This window comes from Pelobates fuscus, chromosome 13, assembly GCF_036172605.1.
Source record: "Pelobates fuscus isolate aPelFus1 chromosome 13, aPelFus1.pri, whole genome shotgun sequence".
NCBI lineage: Eukaryota > Metazoa > Chordata > Amphibia > Anura > Pelobatidae > Pelobates > Pelobates fuscus.
Genome location: NC_086329.1, coordinates 49,421,714 through 49,432,023, shown reverse-complemented (window position 1 = coordinate 49,432,023; position 10,310 = coordinate 49,421,714). Strand labels below are relative to the sequence as shown.

Here is a 10,310-nt window from a genome sequence, read left to right as displayed (position 1 = left end):
TTAAACATCCCCCGCAAAAGTTCTCGATAGGGGGTAACCGTGGATATTTGTATTACCCTGGGCAGCCTCGGTATTGCAGTAACTGTTTCCAATTTGGCCCTACTAGTGACGAATGTTCAAAAGGCTTGTGTTGCAGGAATTGTTTTTCGGAAGGGCATACTGCAGCAGAATGTGCTGAGAGAAGAAAGTGCGATCTTTGTGGCTCAGAGAGGCACATGGCAAGACTTTGTCCAAATCTGCGCTTAGTCCCTCCGGTGATGGAACCGAGAGTAGAATTTAAACAATTAGAAGGTGGACAACAGAGTCCAGGTAAGAAACCTGATGAAAAGGTGAGGATTCCTTTTATTCCTACTTTTGGGACACAGGTACGATCTAAAGAAGAACACGAACATAGGCATGAAAAGATTATGGCGGAGGCGGTTAAGAAACAAGAGAAAGTAGCAGAGTGTGTTGCAGGCGAGTTGATGGAGTGTGGAGAACCGGTGGTGGTAGAAGATGTGATGGAAGGTCCTTCTACTTCTGAAGTACCGGAAGATAAAGAGGTTGGTAAAGCTCCTGAGCCAAAGAGAATAAAAATAATAAGAAATGTAATGCTCTCAAGAGAAGTTCCAAAGTTATTGACAGAGTCATCATCAGAGGGTCAGGAACACTCTGGATCAGAGACGTCTGGTTCTTATTCTCCGCTGTTTGATCCTCATGCAGTGTCAAGATTGGCCGACATCTCTGGTTTTTCTCAGGAACCTGGAGAGAGATCGGAGGGTGGGTCTGATAGTGAGACGTGATATGATGAGGTAAAAAACTCCTCTGATAAATGTTACGGATTGCTTCTTTGAATGTAAGAAGCATTAAAGCAGCAGCTAGAAGAGCTGTGATTTTTGATTTTCTGCATAATTTGTCTGTGGACAATATATGTTTACAAGAATGTAATCGAACAGAAGAAGCGTTTAGTGTGAAATGGGAGATGGGTCCTACAGTTTATTCTTTGGGTGTTGGGAGAAATGTAGGTATAGCGGTTTTATTTAAGGGGTGGGAATATGATGTAACAAAAGTGTTGGAAATTGTGTCGGGGAGGGTTTTAATGGTGTATTTTTTGTATAGAGGTATAAGGTGTAGGGTAATTAATGTGTATGCACCGGCAGAGAAAAGTGAAAGAGTAAAAGTATTTGAGAATCTGGGATTGGTTTTGCCGGGGAGGGAATTTACGTTGCTCACAGGGGATTTTAATTGTATTATAAGAAGGGAAGATAGGGTAGGCACAGGGGAAGGTTATAAATTGGATAGAACGGGGAATATTCTTAGTGGTTTGATTAAGGAATTTGGGTATACAGATGCAATAAGTGTGATGGGTAATGATAATGCTTTTACGTATTTTAGTGATAAGGGTGTGGTTAAATCACGAATTGACTTTTGCTTTATTTCACAGGGTGTGATAGCCGAATCTTTACGTACACAAAAGGTAGTTTTTCCTTTCAGATTAGAGGCAGTGCTTATACCACAGGGATATCCAATCTGGAGGGAAAAAACAGGCAGGCAAATCTCCAAACATTTTAATCCCTCCCCTAATTACCTCCTTTCCCATAAGTAGCAGCTCCTCCTGATCATCCCCAGTTCTTTGCCTGCCTTCGGCAGGGGAGGTTAGACAGGAAGGTTCTCCAGGAAGTAGGTGAGAAGGGCTGAGGCTCTGGAGGCTCTGCTTCCTTGATGTCCGGTAAGTAGCGTGCAACACGCCGGCCGGCGTGGTCACTCGAAATTTATGTTGCCGTCTTTTGCCGTGCCAGGTGCCGGTATGACGAAGGACGCAGGCGTGCGTCGGCTGGGAGGTCCTGTCGGTGGAACGCACACACAGGTTGCGTTGCGTTCCACCAGGGAGTCGCAGAGCGCTATGCACATGCGCAATGCGAACCTGGATTCAGGCGCCAAATTCGAACTGGACGTTTCCGTTTGGTTACAGGACTTATATGAGCATGTACCAGCAGCAACCTCTGTTTGCCAGGAGCTCTCAGATCGGTTGTGAAGTGTGTTTCTCACCTGCCCTCCAACACACTCTCAGGCCATTTAAGGTAAGACTGTTAAGTTTTCATTTTAAATGGTTCTTAGCCTGAATCCGTAAGGAGAAAATTTTGATTATTTTCCCCTTTCTTGTTTTCTTGTTTTCCAGTATGTCTAATCCGGAAAGTATGGATAAAGTTGCTGAGAAGGGGAAATGTGCATCTAAAACCAAGCATTTAATGTGTTCTGTGTGTGGCCAACCTATGCCTGATGGTTGTAAAAAGAAACTTTGCTCAGTGTGTTCAAAAGAAGCTTCAGAGGAAGCAAAGAGAACAGAAATGTCCACTTTTCTCAGCTGGTTGCAGCAAAGTATGCAGCAAACATTTGTGGATATGCAGTCAGCTGCATCACAGTCAGTCCAGGCTTCTGTTGCCCAGGATTCTCAGATGGTAAAGCATGCTAAGAAAAGACTGAGATCTTGGGAAACATCTGATACTAGTTCGGGAACTAGTGGTTCTGATTATGAAGATAATTCAGGCAGTGATTCCTCAGATGAGGAATTTGCTTTCCCAGATGAAGCCATTGGGAAATTGATTAAAGAAGTGCAGTGCATCTTTGATTTTGGGGTCACAGGGAAAAAGTCCAAAGTGTTTCCTTTTCACCCACAGACTAAGGAATTGATTTTGAAAGAATGGAAGTTCCCTAGTCACAAGCCGTTTATGTCTAAGCATTTTAAAACTCTTTTTTCCATAGAATCAGAGCAAGACTGCAAGCTGGATACGGTCCCTGTAGTGGACGTCCCTATTGCTCAAATAGGTAAAAAGACTACTTTACCGATTGGAGATTCAAGCGGGCTCAAGGATGTCATGGATAAACGCATGGACTCCTCTTTAAAGAAGTTGTTCATCTCTTCTGCAGCCCAAGCTAAAGCCTTGATTACGGGGTCATCCGTTGCCAAGGCCCAAAAACTTTGGTTGGAAGAACTAGAAAAGGTATATACGGGAGAAGCTAAGGAAGACCCGTTAAAGCTATTAAAAAATATCAAGATGGCGTCTGATTTTTTTAGTGGATGCTTCTACAGAAAGCCTGAAATTGTCGGCCAAGAATATTGGTATCTCAACAGTCGCCAGGAGAGCGCTTTGGCTTAGAAATTGGTCTGCAGATGCGGCATCTAAAAATTCTCTGTGTGAACTACCTTTTGAACCAGGAAGACTTTTCGGTTCTAAGCTGGATGAGCTGTTGAAACAGATGAAGGAAGGAAGGAAAGCTTTACCAGTATCATATAGGAAGCAGTCTAGAAGCCGTCACGCAGAGACACGTCCTTCATTCAGAAGTTCCTTTCGTAGAAACTGTTTCAGGGGTCAACAGCAAAGAGCCTTTGATTATAGGAAGAAGGAAAGGTTTACTGCCAAGAGAAATAAAAAATTATGATGCCAGGCCGGTGGGTGGAAGGTTGAGTCACTTCCTAGAGCACTGGAAAGAGACAACATCAGATCGCTGGGTCCTTACAGTGATAGAGCACGGATACGCTCTAGAATTATCACAAGCCCCTATAAACATGTTTCTATGTTCCAGGGTTCAGTCTCTAGATATGGAACTCTCTCTGATGCGAGAAGTGTCAACTCTGTTACTAAAAAGAGTGGTGGAAGAAGTTCCTATGAAGGAAAGACATCAAGGCACCTATTCAAGACTTTTCTTGGTGCCAAAACCAGATGGTTCGTTCAGACCTATTCTAGATCTAAAAGCCGTAAACAAGCGGATTATAAAAAAGAAATTCCTCATGGAATCAGTAAAATCAGCGGCTCTGCTTATTCACCCAAAGAGTTGGTTTGCGTCCCTGGATTTGAAAGATGCCTATCTTCATGTACCCATAGCGGAATCCAGCAAAAGTTTTCTACGGTTTGCGGTGTGCTGCCAATCGGTAACCAAACATTACCAATTCAGAGCACTGCCTTTCGGCCTATCATCAGCGCCCAGAGTTTTCACAAAGCTTCTAGTAGTCGTTTCAGCCTTTCTAAGAGGTTTGGGCATCGCTGTCATTCCATATTTGGACGACTGGCTGTTGATTGCAGAGTCCCAGGTTCAACTACAGTTAGATCTGGGGACAGCCATCAAATCGCTGGAAAAGCATGGCTGGCTAATAAATTTCAAAAAATCGGAACTAGTGCCAGTTCAAAGGATCCAGTTCTTGGGTCTAATTTTGGATTCTATCGCAATGAAGTTATTTCTGCCAGAAGAAAAGAAACTAAAGATCAAGAGGTTAATCCGGAATCTCAGAGTAAAAAGAGTGTTTTCAATCAGAGAAGCCATGTGCTTGCTGGGTCTGTTTACAGCCTCAATTCCGGCCGTCGGTTGGGCAAAAGCCAGAATGAGACCTCTACAAAGAAACATTCTGCTAGTCTGGAATCGACAGGAATTCGGCCTAGATGGGCGGATGAGGTTCAACAATCTAACTGTAAAAAGTCTGCAGTGGTGGACATCTTCTCGTTTCCTCCACGAGGGTCTGTCATTCCGGATGAAGTCCTTCACTATCATAACAACAGATGCCTCTGCGCTGGGCTGGGGGGCCCATCTGGGAGACATAAAGAAGCAGGGGTCCTGGCAAGTGAAGGATATGAGAAGTTCCTCGAACTTCAGGGAATTAAAGGCCGTATGGATGGCACTCTTGGCGTTTCAGTTTCTCATCATAAAGCGACATATTCAAATTCGTTCAGACAATCGTACGACAGTGGCATATTTGAACAAACAGGGAGGTACGAGATCAACAAGATTAGAAAGCCTGTGTTCAATGATCATGCTGTGGGCAGAAGTGCACCTTATGTCCATCTCTGCAGTTCACATTTTAGGAAAATTCAATGTGGTGGCAGATGCCCTGAGCAGGCATCATTTGAAACAAGCAGATTGGTCCCTGTCATGCAGAACTTTCAATTTCATCACAGACCGCTTCGGTGTTCCAGAGATAGACCTGATGGCATCCAGAATGAACAGGAAGACAAGACGGTTTGCGTCCCTAAATCCAGCGGACAGGCCGGAATTCCTAGATGCCCTGTCAGTTCCATGGAAGTTCAACCTGGCTTATATCTTTCCGCCAGTAGTGCTTATTCCCAGAATACTTCAAAAAGTAAGGCTGGAAAATGTAAGGATTATCCTAATCCTTCCATGGTGGCCGAGGAGAAGTTGGTTCTCAGTTCTCCTGAACTTTCCGGGGGCCACCTTTTGGAAGTTGCCGCTTTCAGGAGAAATTCTAGAGGACGCCATGGTGCCTCTTCCGACCCTTCGGAAATTCCAGTTGACGGCTTGGTTTCTGAATTCCAGATTTTAGAGAGCAAAGGTCTGGATCCTGAAGTGATTAAGATCCTGTTGGAAACTAACAAGGAATCGACGTCTAAGATCTACGCTAGAATTTGGAAGATATTTTGTCAGTGGTGTTGTAGGTTTAAAGTCAACCCGGTTTCCGCGTCCATTCAGAAGATCCTAAGCTTCCTTCAGATGGGATTTGCAAAAGGCCTTAAACCTGCATCGTTGAAATTACAAGTTTCTGCTATCAGTTTCTTCTCCCTCAGATGCCTGGCCTCAAATGTTCTGATTTCTAGGTTCTTCAGAGCTCTGACTCGTTTGGTGCCCTATGTTAGGGAAACCTGTCCTCCCTGGGATCTAAATTTAGTCCTTTCCGCGCTTTGTGAGCCGCCCTTTGAACCATTGGAGGAAGCTTCCCTAAAGCTCATTTCATTGAAAACTGTTTTTTTGGTGGCTATTACATCTGCTAAAAGAGTATGTGAGATCCAAGCTCTTCGGGCAAATTTTCCTTTTTTAGTTTTTCATCAGGACAAGGTGGTTCTAAAGCTCGATCCTTCGTTCAGCCCGAAAGTTTTTTCTGTTTCAAATGTTAACCAGGAAGTGGTCTTACCAACTTTTTGTCAGAATCCATCTAATGCCTTGGAACGCAAATTTCACTGCCTAGATGTAAAGAGATGTCTTTTGCAATATCTAAAAGCAACAGAATCCTTCAGGAAGGATAACAGTCTTTTTGTATTATTCAAGGGCCCAAGAAAAGGCATGAAGGTTTCGAAAACTTCTCTGGCTAGATGGCTGAAGGATTGTATTCAGTTGGCGTATTCCAAGAATGGCATGGATCATGCAGGCCCATTAAAGGCCCATTCTACTAGATCTGTTTCGACGTCCTGGGCTCTGCGAGCAGCTGCTTCTCCTTCTCAGATTTGTTCAGCGGCTACGTGGTCCTCGCTCCATACTTTCGCAAAGCACTACAAGTTGGACATACTGGCCTCGGAGGATGCAGCTTTTGGGCGCAAGGTGCTTCAAGCAGTAGTGAAATGAACCCGCCCTCTGGATCTGCTTTATTATATCCCTGTGGTATAAGCACTGCCTCTAATCTGAAAGGAAAAACATAAATTTTACTTACCGAAAATTTCTTTTTCCTAAAGATTAGAGGCAGTGCTACAATTCCCGCCCCTTTTTTTTCTAATAAACTAAGTAATTTTGCAGCTATTTGGCTTATGTATTGTCTGGGGATGATCAGGAGGAGCTGCTACTTATGGGAAAGGAGGTAATTAGGGGAGGGATTAAAATGTTTGGAGATTTGCCTGCCTGTTTTTTCCCTCCAGATTGGATATCCCTGTGGTATAAGCACTGCCTCTAATCTTTAGGAAAAAGAAATTTTCGGTAAGTAAAATTTATGTTTTTTCCGATCATGTGCTTCTAGAATGTGAGGTAAGAATGGAAGGAATGGTGGAATATGGGAGAGGTTTTTGGAAATTAAATACAAAATTATTGATGGATGAGAATGTGAGGGAGGAATATGGTAAAATGTATTGTGAATGGAAAGAATGTAAATGTAAGTTTAAAAACATAATTGAATGGTGGGAATGGATCAAAAAAAAACTTTTTTTTGAGGAAAGGATGGGAAAAAGCTAATAGAGAGAGAGAAAAATTGAATAAATGGAGATTGAGGATAGATTATTTATGTAAATTGAGAGATTTAGGCTTTGAAGTGGAACAAGAATTAGAGTATGCAAGGGAAAAAAGATCTCAATGTTTGGAAGAAAGAGGAAGACAAATTGTGTTTGCTGCTAGATTGAAGGTTTTTGAATGTGATGAAAAATGTACTAGTTTTTTCTTTAAAAAAGCGTATGAGTGCAGAAAAGGTATGGAAGGAGTCTTGAATGAAGAGGGTATGGTGATGAATGATAAGACGTTGATTTTAAACGAAGTAATGAATTTTTATACAGAATTGTATATAGAGAAGGAAAGTAATAAGGAAATGGAAAATGATATATTGGAAAGTATTGAAGATGGGGTAAGTTTAGAGGATGGAAGGTGGTTAGTGAGAGATTTGGAAAAAAAGGAATTGAGTGAAACAGTTAGTAATTTTACGTTAAATAAAACAACTGGGTGTGACGGATTACCTGTTGAATTTTATCGGATGTGTTGGGAGGTGATAGAGAATGATTTTTTTAGAGGTATGTAGGTATGTTTTCAGTAAGAGTGAATTGTCAGAATCAATGAAAAGAGGGGTGATTGTGTTAATTTATAAAAAAGGTGATCGAATGGATTTGAAAAATTGGAGACCGATAACGTTGTTGAATGTTGATTATAAGATAGTGGCGAAAGTGATTGCAAATAGGATGAAACTGGTGATTGAGAGTTTGGTTGGAGAAGAGCAAGTCTGTGCTGTGCCTGGAAGATTGATTGCAGAAAGTTTGATAGGTGTGAGAGATGTATTGTGGTTATGCAAGGAAAGAAAACAAGAGGTGGCGATATTGGCAATTGATTTTGAGAAAGCTTATGACAGAGTTGCGCATGAATTTATGTTTAATGTTTTAGGGAGGATGGGTATACCAGAAAAAATGTTGAAGTGGATAAAATGTATGTATGTAGGTATAGAAAGTGTGGTACAAGTAAATGGATGGTTGACTGATAGTTTCCAGGTGCGTTCGGGTGTGAGACAGGGATGTCCCCTGTCGCCTATTTTGTTTATTTGTGTGATTGAACCTTTATTGAGAAGCATTAAGAATGATAAGATGGTGAGAGGTATTGAAATTCCTGGAAGTAATGCAAGATGTTTGAAAGTTATTGGGTATATGGATGACGTGACTATTGTATGTAAAACGCAGGCTGGATTAAGGAGAGTAAAATTGCTGGTTGAATTTTTTAGTTTGGCGAGTGGTTTTAAAATTAATTGGAGTAAATGTGCATGCAAAGTATTTGGAAATTGGAAAGAAAGGGAGTTGTGTGGATGGCCGATTGTTGAAAATGGGATTGAGGTTTTGGGAGTGAAATTTGATGACGATTTAAAAGGTAAAGAAAGTTGGTGTAAAGTTGTGAATCGTGTGAACCAAAAGATTGGATTGTGGAGTAAGCGTGTGTTATCATTTGAAGGTAAGGTTTTAATAATAAAAGCAGTTTTATTACCCATTATTTTGTACTTTAATTTTATTTTTCCTTTGAATGACAGATGTTTACGAAAGTTAAGAAGAATTTTATTTCTGTTCTTTTGGGGAAGTAGAATGGAGAGATTGGGTCGTGAAAAAGTAATGAAAAAAAGAGAAAATGGAGGAATGAATGTACCGGATTTAGAGAGGTTTTTATTAGTACATTATGTAGGTTTGTGTGTGAGATTAAGTAAAAAGGAGAGTATGGTAGCGTGTATGCTTAAGTACGCAGCTGGGATGGGACTGAGGAAGTATGGTTTGTACGTAATTGACAGGACAAAACCAATCTGTTTTAATATACCATGGTTCTATAAGAAAATTGAGGTATGTGTGAAGAAATATGAGTTACAGAATGTTACAAGAGATGAATGGTGTGAAAAGCGAAGAGTTTTTAAAATATTAGATGATCGAGAGATAGTGTCTGGAATTGATGGGTTAAGTGAGGTACAGAGTAAAGAGGTTTGGAAGAGAATGGATGGAATTGAGATTGAAAATAGACAGAGAGATATAGCATGGATGGCAGTGAATAATTGTTTATCAACGAGAGAAGTGCAGTATGGTAGGAGATTAGCGAGGTCAGAAATGTGTCCAAGGGAAGGATGTGGTGGGCGTGAAAATGTAGTGCATGTTTTGTGGAATTGTGAGTTTGTGAGGGAATGTAATAAAAGATTGTTAAAATTGGTGGTAGGACTGACAGGGATTCCTGTTTTTTCTTATGAAGTTTTATTATTTGGTTTGTGTAAGCTTGATAAAGAAAAGGAGAGAGTGTTGTGGATATTAATGGCGTGTATCAAGGAAACTTTGTGGGATGCAAGAAATCTGTTTATTTACAAAAATGAAAGATTATCGATAGATGCATGTGTTAGGATGGTTAAAGGGAAGGCGTATTTGTATTATTTGAGAGATGTGAGGAGGAAGAATGAAATGGATGCGGAGGGTGTGTGGAAAACTAAGAAGTGGAAGAAATGGTGTGCGTAGAGATGAAGCTTCGGTGATGGGTATTTGGTAAATGTTAAAGGGTATGATTTGAGGAATATTAGGTAATAGAGGAATGTGGTTGTATTAATTTGTAATTTTGTAATTTTGATTTTCTTCTTTAGGGAAGGGGAGTAAGGAAGCAGGTTGGTGGGTATTGATTGTGGTGGGTTGTGTTTTGAATTGTTTAAATTATTGTGTATATATTGTGCGTAAACTAGGAAACATAAATATGGTCGGAAGTGCTAAGAATAATGTTTGAAGGTATGGTTTTTGTGGGTGGGGTTTGCTGTGTTGTTTTTTTGGGGGGGGGTTGGTGATGGGGGTGATGTGATTTGCTGTGTTGTGATTTAATATAAAATTTTACTGAAAAAGACCATGAGGATGTTACCTGTGAGATTCCTTGAATATCATCTGAAGGAAATGCTCTGTGACTGAGTGGTTAAAAAAGAAAAAAAAAAAAATCTGTTCTTATCAGTTTAATATCTGATACGTCCCCTATCTGGGGACCATATATTAAATGGATTTTTGGAACAGGGAGATGGAAGAAGAGCTTGCTCTGTCCACTCCACGCATTGACCTGGTATTGCAGTACCTCCAGGACCGGTGCACCTCTCTTATGCTGGTTAAAAATAGATGGAACAAACAAACAAAAAACGAATGCAAAAGGGAAAAAAAAAAAAAGCAAGCCACTGGACTCTCACTTGGTGTGTGTGTGTGTGTGTGAGAACAACGAAGGCAAACTTGTTCTCCTTCCCTGCTTTTTTCTCTGTTCTGTCTAAGTGCGAGCTCTGCCTCCCCCTGTCTGCGGCATGGCATGCCTGAATGAAGCCTGGACGGAACGGACCAAAAACATTACATTCCTTGAATTATGGACACTTTTGGCTAAGATCAGTT

At 41.1% G+C, this 10,310-nt stretch overlaps 1 pseudogene; it reads left to right on the top strand.

Annotated features, from left to right (window-relative positions):
* Positions 1 to 9,820: 9,820 nt before the first annotated feature.
* Positions 9,821 to 10,030, top strand: LOC134584165 (U2 spliceosomal RNA; annotated as a pseudogene).
* Positions 10,031 to 10,310: the final 280 nt, after the last annotated feature.